The sequence below is a fragment of the Ruditapes philippinarum genome, unplaced genomic scaffold (assembly GCF_026571515.1).
Source record: "Ruditapes philippinarum isolate M1 unplaced genomic scaffold, ASM2657151v2 ctg2833_1_1_1_1, whole genome shotgun sequence".
NCBI lineage: Eukaryota > Metazoa > Mollusca > Bivalvia > Venerida > Veneridae > Ruditapes > Ruditapes philippinarum.
In genome coordinates this window covers 211,363-224,234 of record NW_026862236.1, presented here as the reverse complement: position 1 = coordinate 224,234, position 12,872 = coordinate 211,363, and the positions used below count along the sequence as shown (strand labels likewise).

At 32.5% G+C, this 12,872-nt stretch overlaps 1 protein-coding gene and 1 long non-coding RNA gene across 2 annotated transcripts in view; one reads left to right on the top strand and one right to left on the bottom strand.

The window, feature by feature from the left end:
• LOC132718351 (zinc finger protein 737-like) overlaps positions 1–10,823 on the bottom strand; it is a 29,755-nt gene extending 18,932 nt beyond the window's left edge. The window contains exon 1 of the mRNA XM_060702048.1: positions 10,766–10,823. The gene's annotated coding sequence lies outside the window, so the exon portion shown is untranslated. The remainder of the gene's footprint in view (positions 1–10,765) is intronic.
• Positions 4,172–5,389, top strand: LOC132718348 (uncharacterized). Its single transcript, XR_009624079.1, has 3 exons — positions 4,172–4,193; positions 4,373–4,563; positions 4,743–5,389. It is a non-coding gene; the product is annotated as an uncharacterized LOC132718348 (long non-coding RNA).
• Positions 10,824–12,872: the final 2,049 nt, after the last annotated feature.

The window sequence follows — 12,872 nt, the reverse complement described above, 5'->3', positions numbered from 1 at the left end:
TTGAAATTGTGTTTCACAAAATTAAGTTCCAGCATACATGAAACATGTGCATTTAGTCATTGCTGTATGTATATGAACTTTGATTATTGGTAAAAATTATATTTGACTGTTAAAATCTCATTGATATAATGGATGATCAAATGTCGCCAAATGCATATAAATAAATAGTGACAAACCTAAAACAATAAGAAGTGAAACCGAAATTACATAATTGAATCGATGCATGCTTAATAATACAGCATATATATAATTATAAGTAAAAATAAGCTAGCAGCCTCTCAAATATAATTCTATTTTCGGAAATTTTCATTTTTTATACAAATCTTTTCATCAGCAATTTAAAAAGAAACATACGTTACCATTATTTAAGAGCCAATCCATTCAAAGAAGAATCCAAACAAGAAAAAAAAATTAACGTGTGTTGTAACTCTGATATATTTAACCACAAATTATGGCGGGTTAAACGGTCTTGCGTCATTTTTAACCCACTTTCAATGTAAAAATGAAACATACGTTACAGAAACATACGTTATCAACTTTTTAAAGTAAGTTTATCAAAAGGGAAATTGAAGTTAGAAAGCACGTATAATAGCAAAATTAACTTCAATTTGACATTAGTAAGTAAATTTTGTTAACTTTGGTCGAGTTTAACTTGTTTAAGTAACCACAGTGAAACAAACGTTACTTTTATCAAACAGACTTTATATTGTTTACACACTCATATATATAAAAACATAAAATCTCATTTTTATGACAATATAATGATGTACATTGATTCCTAAATAAAAAAGTTGATTTTACATGTAAGTTTTAATTCCGTGATAAAGTACATAAATAAGCGAGCGTGAAACATACGTTACTCCAACTTACAATTCAACAATTCTTGAAATTAAAAAGATAAAGTTGGGATAAAGCATCCCTGTTAGTAATGGTTACCTTGTATTAGATGTTAGAAGATACAAAAGTGTTTTTACAAAGGAAAGATATGTTAATAATATGTTGATGTACCAGCAGAAATGTTAAAAATATATTACAAGATATTGATGTTCTCAGCAACAACTAATTCGTCTCTACAAAGAGCTCAATGGCCGTATTTCTTTCTATATATAATTATGCAGTGATTCAGATTGGATCGGCCCTTCGGTCAATGGCCGATAAAAGCTACAGATGACCGGAAAAAACAAATTCAGTACGTCAATCGGGCCGAGAAAAATTCAGTTTGTCAGACAATTTGACCGAAAAATTTCTGTAGCAAACGGTCAAAACTTCATTTTACAATTTAGCCTCGATTATAACAGATATTTTCGTCCCTATCTATGCGATTAAAAAGATTAAAGTACGAATCGTTTATTTAAATAATCCGAGTCATACAGGCGCTTATCGGTACCCGGCGCTTATTGATTTAGTGTAGTGCGGAACGCTTCGATGTTTATCGTTGTTGTATGACAAAATATGGCGGGCGAAAAAACCTCTCTTTGATGCAAAACAACGATCTTTATTTAGTGTAGGTTTTTAATAGTGAAAAATCGTCAAACCAGCCGCCTATCAAAGAAAAAGGTAGTTTCATCTGATTCTAAAGTACCACGTTCATTTCAAAATAAATGGCTTCAGGCCCCACAAGTGGCTTAAGTTCGATTACAGGAAAAGGCAGTTGATGTTTTGTACCCTTTGTATTAACGACGGACGCGACAACATATTTACACAAGGTTGTAATAATTTTAGAACAAGTACTTTTAGTGACCATGTTAAATCAAAAGATCACCAGAGAATCTTTAGCGGCAAATGCTTGTAAAGATGAACTTTAAAAGTGTGATGAACAAGCACTTCTCTGCCAAGGAAGAAGCGGTTCTACTTGCCTTAAAGACAGTTTATTACCTGGTTGAAGAAAATATACCGCTCAGTTAAATTCAAATCACTCGTTGAGTTTTCAGAAAAGTGTTGCGTGGTGTGAGTGGCTAACAATCATCTGTCTGTATCTGACGGTTATAAGCTATGAGTCAGACTAATGCTAGTCATGAATTTTTGAAAGCTGTATCCGACACTGTGGAGACACATACTGTACAGAAACTACAGAAGTCCCCATTTGTTACACTTCTTTGTGGACGAATCAACAGATCGTACTGTTTACACCACCGGCCTAGTCATTTATTGCCAGGTTTTTGGGGGAGGATATGTTTCCTGAAACATTATATTTATGCAACATTCGCCTATGATGAAGGAACAGGTGGCAGCTATTTCTTCTGCACTATACAAGGAAAGTTGGAAAAAAGGGGAATTGGGTCCTGAAAAGATAATGGGTCTTGGCACAGACGGAGCTAGTGCAATGACAGGTACTTTTTACAAATTTAGCACAAAATTTTACTGATAAAAATGAGACCAATGTTAATACTCAATGCACAATAAATCAAAGTTAAATTTTTATGATGTGACACATGGTGGTATTGCTGTTATAAAAAAAGTTGACTTTTTCTTTGAAATGCAATGATTATTCCCAATACATAGTGACTTGTAATATTTTAGCAATTCTACAAAATTTCAGGTAGAGACAGAGGAACTACAGGCATGATGCTGCGTCAAAACCCACATATCATGAATGTACACTGCATTGCCCCACAGACTAGCGTTGTGTGTACAAGTCAGGCGTCTGATTCTGTGCCACCAATGAAAGCATATCAGGAAGTCATAACATGTAAGTAATAATTATAACTATCGATAAGCTCATTTTTTATGCAGTTTACTAAATTTTTGATTAAATTCTAAGCATAAACCAACAAATAAAAAATTCTGTCAACACAACAAATAAAAAATTCTGTTCAAATTCAATGCTAAGATATTTTTATAAATCTTGTTTGTTTCCTAAGTCTGATGTAAGCTTACTTCAATCAACAAAAGTATTTAGTTTTGATTTTGTATATAGCACATGACATTTTAAGAAGAAAAAGTTATTTAAGAATTGATTAATCATTTCAGCTATCTTTTTACTAACTTCAATTCTCTGCTGCAAGAGTTGCAAAGTTTACAGGCCATTCAGGATGTCTTGGACTCCCCCCGATTGAGATTTAAAGAGGTCCGATGCTGTTCGGTGGGATGTCGTTCTTCTCTGGCACTTGAAGCAGTTTACAAGTAAAACTATTTAAAAATTTTAAAATTAAACATATAACATGATCATCATCTTTTGCCAAATGTGCATAAACAGACTTCAATTTAAAACATATAACATGATGTTTTTTTTTCCGATATGCATTTTTATGTTTGCTATTGTGAATAAAATCTTTGATTGTTTAAAGCAATTTCAAGTTATAGACAGACCAAGCCTATTTTAATATCAACTTATACCTGAAAATCCTAAAACACAAAGTTCATATGCATAAAAGAACATAATTACAGCAATTTAAATGTATTTTTTTTTTTTTTATTTCAGGGGCTTGGATCCATTGATTACTTATCTAGCTGCCACCCCAATGAGTGATGCCAAAGCACAGAAGGATTGAAAAAAAAAGGTTGTCAAATTATTTCTGTTGGGCAAAACAGGTTATAAATATACTTGTTTTCTAAATATTTTCAGCAGTTTTTGAAGTCATTTTTTACAACTGACAGAATAAAGCCATTGATCTTGTGGCTCATGCTATAAACAATATTCAAATTATTATTTATGAATTGACCTTATTGATTTAAATGCAAAAAAAACATTAAATTAAAATGCTGAAAATAACCACATGTTCAGAGTTAGCTGTTTTGTTATACAGATTTTAGTTTGAATGTTCCTATTTTATTTTACATTTCAATGTATGTTATTTAATAGATGTTTGCTGCTGTTGGCTGTTATAGTTATTTTGGATGAAATCACATTGTTTTTACAGTAAGTTTGTTACAACTTTATATCTTTTCACATATATGTTATTGTATTGCAACTGTGTGTTTTTATTTTCTAGCTAAGATTTTCAAAATTATTTTTAAATTCAATTGCATGTTAATTAAAACATTTAATTGATAATTTTCTGTATAAAAATACTTTGTCTGAAAAATATCTTGTTGATTTAATTGACCAACAAACAATAATGAAACTTTAATTATTTCAGATTGCCACACTGAAGTTCATATCTATTACCTACATAATGATGGACATCATTCCAATTGTGACTCAGTTGAATCTTTTCTTCCAAAAGGAAGTTACAGATGTAGCATTAGTCAAGGTAAAATTCGTTTAAAAGTTACTTACAAAACTTACTAATGCTTGATGTATTGATTTATACTTGGTGAGCATAAAAATAATTCAGATTGCTTCATTCTTTAAAACCATGCAATAAAACTATTTAAGAATCAAACCTTTATTAATAGAAACATTATTATAAATAAACATTATTTTTGTCAGGTGAAGATTGACCAGACATTGTCAGACCTACAGCAGTTGATAAGCACTCCAGGATGCCATGAGCAGAAGTTAGCTGAGGTCATTACAGACACTTGCTTCAAGGAGCACACTATCTCCCAGTGTCCAAAAAGTGACATAGCTAGTGCCAAGGAGAAATTTATCACTGCACTTGTTAATAATATTGAGAAAAGGTAATTCATTGCATTCCAAGACATTTTCCACACTAGTAATAAAGTATCTAAAATGCAGATAGTATTTTTACATGTTATTATTTCATATGACATATAAAAAACTATAATTGTTTATACATAACATAACATATAGGTAAATTAAAAAATAGTATAATTCTGTTTTTCTTGTATAATTTCAGGTTTCCAGATACTGATCTTCTATCCTCATTTGGGGTACTCTCAATGAGGCCCCATCACACTGCTGTCAGATGTTGAACTGAAAACCTGGGGTGATGAAAAAAATAGACATTCTGGTCAATCATTTTGGAGAGGAGAAAAGTCACAAATGGAAGGTTGATGGGGTTCAGCACACTAAGACCAGCTCTCCAATCATAGATCCAGATGCAACAAAAAATGAATGGAAACAGATTAAGATACTTGTTAAAGCAGAAATGTATCCCCGTGATGATCTCTTTAAACTGTGGCATCTTATAAATAAGTTTCATGGTGAACAGTTCCCTAACCTTTTGATATTGGCCAGTCTTGCCATCATATGTCCTGTAAACACTGCAGGCTGTGAGAGGGGGTTTTCTGTTCAAAATCAAACTCTTACAGCTTTGAGAAACAGGCTCAATCCTGACACTCAGGACCAAATCATGAGGATAAGGATAAATGGCAAGCCTAGGGAAGATTTCCCATTTGAAGATGCTTTAAAGGCATGGAAAGCAGCTGTACCTAGAAAATTGTTTAACTGACTGAAATAGAAATGAATGAAATATTTTCCAAACAAAAGGGATATTAATAAAGTAAACTTGAAAGTGTCAATAATGTTTTATTATTCATTTGACTGTTACAAAAATTGTCTTAAGTTTTTTTTGTACTTTAAGACAAATGACCTAAAAAATTATGCCCATTTAGGACATCTGTCCTAAGGAAAGTGTGTCCAATCTGAATCACTGTTATGTTAAAATAATATCCATAAATATAAATTATTTTACAAAAAATAAAATTGTTTTCTCTACCTTTACTTGCATTTGAATAAAAAGAAACATACGTGACATCCTATATGGGGATAAATATAGAACTGCTTAGCAATACATTTTCCAAATATTAAGAAAGTGGAAAGTTGAATGCTTTGAAAAAAAATTGCTAATACAACATTTGTGTATGCATTCGACCTCTCATATATTATATATGATATATATCCTTTGAATGAAGACATAAAATAATCATTTCCAAAATAGAGTATTTTTGCTTTATACTAATATTCAACTTCGAACAAAATTAACTGAAAATTAGCAAGGTACCCAACTTCCTTGAATTTTTCAGGGTTAGAAAGTCCCTCTAGATAGAGAATTTACAAATTTTGATATATTATACAGACATTATTAATATGCAGCAAATATGTTACATTATAAGATCTGAAATCTACGTTACCGAAGAAATACAGTGTCATTGCCGAAATAAATGCCATCCTGTTATATTATAGTTTCTTGTTCAAAATATTTCTGGCAAACTTGGAAAATACCCTAAACTTTTACTTCAGCGATAAAAAATGACACAATGACAACATCAAATTTTTAATATTTTTCAACCTCGAGTGCTTTATTTTATTGAGAATGGGCGTACAGCAGGGTTTTTTCCATACTGGAACGGGCAGACTCTGCAAAATAACTTTTTTAGTTCATAGGCCATTTGAGCCTTTAACTTAGGCAAAAGTATAGGCCGGGACAGATAATCATTACATAGGCTCAAAACATTTTAAAATTAATATATTGTGCAAAATAAAGACAACAGTTTATTTTATGTTTAATTTACATCAACAAGATTAAATTATGGCACAAATGCAGGGAAACTCAGTCTGTGAGCCACTTTTCATCAAAATTCTCTTTTTCTGTTCTTATAATTACTTTAAAAATTGATCATTACTCGTCATTCTGTTTTCACTTTATTAAATTGTTTGAAATATGAAAACAAATAATAACAAAGCAAGCGTTGCATTCAACAAGGGGGAGAATCACGCTGTTCATTACCCAAACAAACAAGATGGCGGATGCAGCCAAAACGTTTTCCCTTTTTTCTGCGAAGTTCATGATGTTTTAAAATTAAATTGGGCTAGTGAATATTCAAATCTGGTAGTCCGACCGGCCTCGTGGATTTAAATCCGAATTTCTTACACTGTAGTTTGAGAATATTTTGTATAAAATGCAGAATGCAAAAAAAAAACCTCTCCACTTTCAGGAAACATTTGTGTAGTGTTGTCTTCACATTAAATTTCGCCACCTGTACGTAATTTTGGCATGGTTTCTGGGCGTAAATGGCACGGAATTGGGATGGAATCATTGCTTTCTGGGCGGACTAAGCTCGGAAAAGCGTTGATGAAATAATGCCTCAAAGATTATCAGTGGGTGCGCATTTCGATAATGCTGCCCTAATTATCACATGACTAGCTTGAATTAAGGTTCCAATACCTTTGCATGACATTTGGCAGTCTTTCCGAAAGACCGTCGGACCGTCATCCCTGACTGGTAAAAAATCAGAAGGTCCGATAAAAATATATGTATTGACGGCCCGACGGTCCGGTAAAAAATTAAGGTTTTTATAAAAACCTTACATTTACCTAAATTTAAAACATATCAAAATGTTGTCATTACACAATATAAGCTCATGCAATGCTTGTCAACTGTTATGCATTCTCATAATGCAAACTTTAATGTAACAACGTAAGATAAAAATATCCGAGAACTAGTACAATTAAAAGGCAATAAGCGGCCGTGTAAATTACATAAGCGGCCCAGATGTGAAAGGTCACCCGCTATTAGTTTGTTTACACAAATGAAAGTGTCAGTGTATTAATTTGAATAATTTACGTCTTTAATCGACAGACTTAGAGTAATGCTAAATTACACGTGTGCTCAACTGGTGTTTAGCTATGAAAGATCGTCCAAGATGTTGACAAAAATTAAACTATACTGTGAAGGTACTAGAGTTGGGTACCGCCAGAAAGAAAATACCACGGTATACCACGGTTTTTTCCTAAAAACCACGGTATAAACCGCGGTATACCACGGATTATCATTGTACGCTATATGTTAATTTTTATCTCTAAAATAAGTATCAAGGTAGGCTGGTATAGAATTTCAAATATCAAAATTTAAAGCAGATCTATAAAATTACAGATTAATCAAAGCATCATTTAACTTTTTTCATAAGGTACTTTCGCATGTTGACAATCATAAATTAATTGGGTCATGGATCAGTTCTTGTTTTTTTTTTATATTATATATTGGTCTCTTTCAACATTTAACAACTGTTATATAAATTGTATTAGTTTAAAATGGAAAAATAAAATGTTTTTATTGCTAAAAGTATTGATAAAAAATAAAATAATAGGTCAAATGCACGTTAGCCGATGACAAATATTTATTTGTCGGTTAATTTTATAACAGAGTCCCAGCTGCTATTGTAAATTTTTTATTGCAAGTGCTAAGTATTTAATTAATCTGTGTCAGAAACCAAAACAAACATGTACCCCAAAAGCAAATTAAAATTATCACATAGAAAACAGCTGACCATGTTACTGCTTAATTAATATTCATTAGTTGAACGAACATTACTTTTAATCCAGTTTCTACGCCGTTCTATAATTAGTTAATTGCCATGCGCATGCAGTAAGTGCGTGACGTAAGGAAAACCCCTAGCCTGATTGGTCGCTATTTATATAAATACTTAAAATAGTAACACCCTAATTTTATGCAAGGAATGCCCTCATGAATTATCAATCTTTACGATTAGTTTTCGTATCAAATAAGCGATATTTGGACAAGTAAATGTAAGTCGACAATTCTTGCTTCTTCAACTGAAATCATGCAAGTCGACAATTCTGGCTTTCAAGTTACATGCGGTAATCGATAAAGCATTCAATTTTCGCTAAGAACTATCGAAGAATGATAACAGTCGGCGAAAGTTGTTTGCAAAAAGGTTAACTCAAAGAAACATTGACATATACAACAGAAAAAGTTTTTTAATTTAGTACATTTTACGGATCTGTAATTGCTTTAAATTAGAGCTAAAAAGTACCGGTTTTCCAGGTCTGTACCGCGGTACGTACCGCAGATTGTCTCGGACCGTGGTTTACCGGTATACCGGTTAAACCGCGCACCTCTAGAAGGTACCAAAATCATTGAACAATTAATCTGTCAACTTCACTAAATTACCGATATATATAATTCTGTTTACATATGCCAGACTTTTGCTGAAATTTACCCTCTCATTTTGCTAGTATATAGTCTGTATGGAATTGAAGTTTAAATAGCAATATCCATTGAATACATGTATAACAATATTTATGTTTACATTTTGATTGTGGTGCAAAAAGATACATTGTTTGTAACTTCACATCGTTGATAATATTTAATATAATTTTCTTTTTGTACACAAACTTTTTGTCTGCTGACATTTATCAAGTCACTCAAAATGCTATACCAATCAGGTTTTTTTCGGTCCAGTAAAATCATGTTTGGTCCAGTAAAAATTTTCAGTTTCAGACTTCCCGAAAGTTAAAAAAAACTGTCAGACATTCGGTCTGACAAACCATGAAAATCTGTCGGACCGAAACGAAATCTGTCAGACCAAATAAAATTGATCAAAATCAAAGAAAAACTTGTGCTTGTATTTCTAAGTCACTTTTTGTTTTTAATTTTTTCGCCGTAAAAATGGAAAAGAGTCAACTCGGCCCTCTACCAACTCGGCACGGGTCAACTCGGCACGGGTCAACTCGGCCCACTTGACAAAAATGTATAGGCCTATAACGTATTTACTTTGCTTTGCATGTTGTTAAGGTAAATGAATGATAAGAAATATCTTATTATTATTTTAATTATTATACATTGTACTTCTGCCGAATTAAATATACTGAAGGTATTTAAATTTACGGTTAAACCTACCACAATTCAGAAATACAGTGAGATACGCAATCAGTTATCTTTACTCGCAATTCTACCGATAAGAAAAGCCAGTCTACTGCTAGTTCGGAAACTGTCCGAATTACCATAATTACAATAAATAGTGATAACACAAACATAAATATTAATAATTGAAAAGTGGGCCGAGTTGGAATAGGGCCGAGCTGACTCGGGGGCCGAGTACGTTTTAGGGCCGAGCTGACCCGGATTCGTAAAAATCGGCACATTCCATACAGTGCATTTTCATCTCCTCCCTGTTATACACCAACGATTCATGGTCCTCCTTCCATTTTTCATTAAATTTTGTCTCAGGTCTATTCTTTTCATCCTTTTATTGCTGTTCTGCGCGCTCCCATGACGAAGATTTTCGTTTTTCCCAGGTTTGGCAGCTTTAGCGACGCCATTTTGTATACATGCGGCTTGGATAAAAGCCGGACATTCGGACCGATCCGGAATAAAAAATCGTCGGACCTGATCAAAATTTATCGGACATGTCCGTCGGACCGACGTATTTCGGGAAGTCTGCAGTTTACAGGACCTACTGTCCAGTAAAACTTAGAAGTCTTTCGCATAGACTGATTTGGTGACCCGTGACCCTATTGCTATTTTTAATTGAAAACATGACTTTGCAATTATGTCAATAACAGTGTATTTATTCAATAACATTGTACCAAAACATGTTGGATTTATATTGTTTTGAGTGATGATTCATGAATTATTTGTTTGTTTTTATTAAAATTGTACACTTACTAAAAATAGTTTATGGTCCGTTACTAAAAATAGATGCTAGAATTGCCAAAACTTGAAGTTTTGCGAGATTTCATTTGAAAGCAGACTCCATATTGGTAAACTTTCTCTACATATTTCCCCAACAAGTAGTTGGGTACACAAAAGGGGGAGAAAAAAACTTGATGCTACTCTAAAAAACTGCACGATTTTAAAAAGGATTTTTCTTTGGGGAAGCAGCCTTATAACGGCCCGTGAAATCAAGAAATGATCTATATTGATCTATAAGGTTCATTGCATTTTCTTAAGTGCATCTAGTAAGTTTAACTTTTGAAATAAACGTTCAATTGCATGCAACTTGAACTTTCTGAAAAATACAAGTGTGGAAACATTTGGACTGAGAGTCTCCGTTATTTACTGGGGTTCGGGTGTTGTTAAAATGAACTGATGATTATTGAAAATCGTATTAAAGATAAATTAGATTAGATCTAATACAGAAATAAGTTTAATCTTTAAGTAACAATTCACGATACCTTCGGAAAGCACAATTTTGTTTTCCCGCACATCTATGCAGACGACAACTCATCCGAGTTAACAAACGCTTCACAATAGCTTTATTCCGGAAACCGTATTCCGGCATATGATGAGGCCTATAACAACAATTCGTACAGCTAATGGGAACCGTAAGATTTTACTTATTCAATTTTTTTTAAAGGTATATATAATACCAATACTATTCTAAGGTCAAATTGCAAATATTGCCAAGGTTGAAAACATTCATATTCAACTGCAAGATAACTTACATTACCCTTACAAGTGTAAACTTAGAACTTTTTTTTCAGGTTCATGAGCTGCTCTACTCAGATTTCTCAATTTCTGAAAAAAAGAAAGAAAGAAATAAAATCAACAAAAAACAAAAAGTAGATTCTATTTCAGATATTTATTTTTATTTTTAGTGATATGTTAAATGTAAATTCTTATAAAAGAAGTAAGGATTTGTTACATAATTATATTGACGTGCGTAGGAAAGTAAGCAACAAATGAACACGTGGTTGGGAAAACATAATGAAATATAATCAAAGACGGATAAAAAACAACAACAAAACAACAACAAAGAACTACAAGTCAACAGAAAAACAACCACTTAAATCATATACGTTTATTTTCCTTCTAAATCGAATGCGACATCTTGTTATGGCCTAAAGTGTGTGAAGTTCCAACCCATTCCAGTCAGTAGCTTTGAATATACGTCGTGTGACACCCATGTTGACTACTGTGTTTGAATACCTGAATACTTTAGTAATAATATAGTATAATATAATTATTATAGTGAAACACATGTCTGCAAGTTGGAGCGTACGTGCATCGTGATACATTGAAAGTGTGAACTATTTTGTATATTTATTCTCTTATCTTCAAATAAACGCATATCTATTAATGGATTTACACTTAGGTATTTTCATATTTGTACAATAATTCTTGCATACCTACCTCGTGTATGAACCCTGTATATAAAATTTGCTATGAAGTCAACTTTTTTACCAGGTGTGCTTATATGTCAATCAAGCAGTTTGAATACGTTCAACACCTTCATTCCAGATTCTTTGGATATCATAATCATACTATGTTACATTCTAAATGTGATAATTTATTCAGTTTCAAAATTTCTTCACAAGATATAATTAGATAATGCACGCGCTTTCTACACTTCATCGTTAGTTTGATTAAATCTAATTACTCCAGGCTTTCAAGTTTGTTTTTATTATATACAGGTATTCTTATGTAAAGCATGATGCCTTGTTTAAAATCCTTACTTTTTTATTTGTTTGGGTCGTCAGACCAAACAAATAATGGTAGCGAAATTTCAGACCCTGATGCTGTTAGTTGCAAATGCCGAAAGTAGTCCGCTTTTCTGAAGCGGTTTCTTCCCTTTATATGTACATTAACGCCGAAAAATTCAGGGGAGATCACTGCGTAAAGATTGTCAAATGACAGGCGCATTAATTTTCAAGCAAAATAGTTTCCGAATGGTCGAAGATTTTTAATATTGTTTTATTCTTTATAGATATACATGCTTATATAGTAAGCTCCCTGATTATTTACATCTGTGTTAACAACAGGTTTCGAAATGATAAGGATTACAAACCCTGATTTAGAATAATGTGATTTTCTTCAGCCGTTTTCATATAACTTCATCGTGGCCGAGGGGTTTGCACGCTCGCTTAGGAAGCGAGAGGTCTGGAGTTCAAATCACAGTTAAGGCAACTCATTTTTTAAAAAAAAATGTTTAAGTCAAATAAATATTGGATTGAATAACAGTGTTGCAATTAGTCTTATAGCCAATTTACATAGTACTGTAACAGTTAAAACACCGGAAACAGCATTGGTGGCACTGTACAAAAACAATACAAATTTATAATCTCACAACCTTCACCTTTCTGACATTCTGAGACCCAAACAAATTCAGCGCCTTCTGTGCTTTGATTGTTCTTTTCACCGGAAGCAAATTCTAAATGAAATACAACAACAACGTTTTGACAAATGTATATAACTATTCAATTACATTTATTGCAATATTATGCTCAATAAATGAATTTATTTTGATCTTAACTCCTTTTGATTGAATTGATGTTGTAAAGT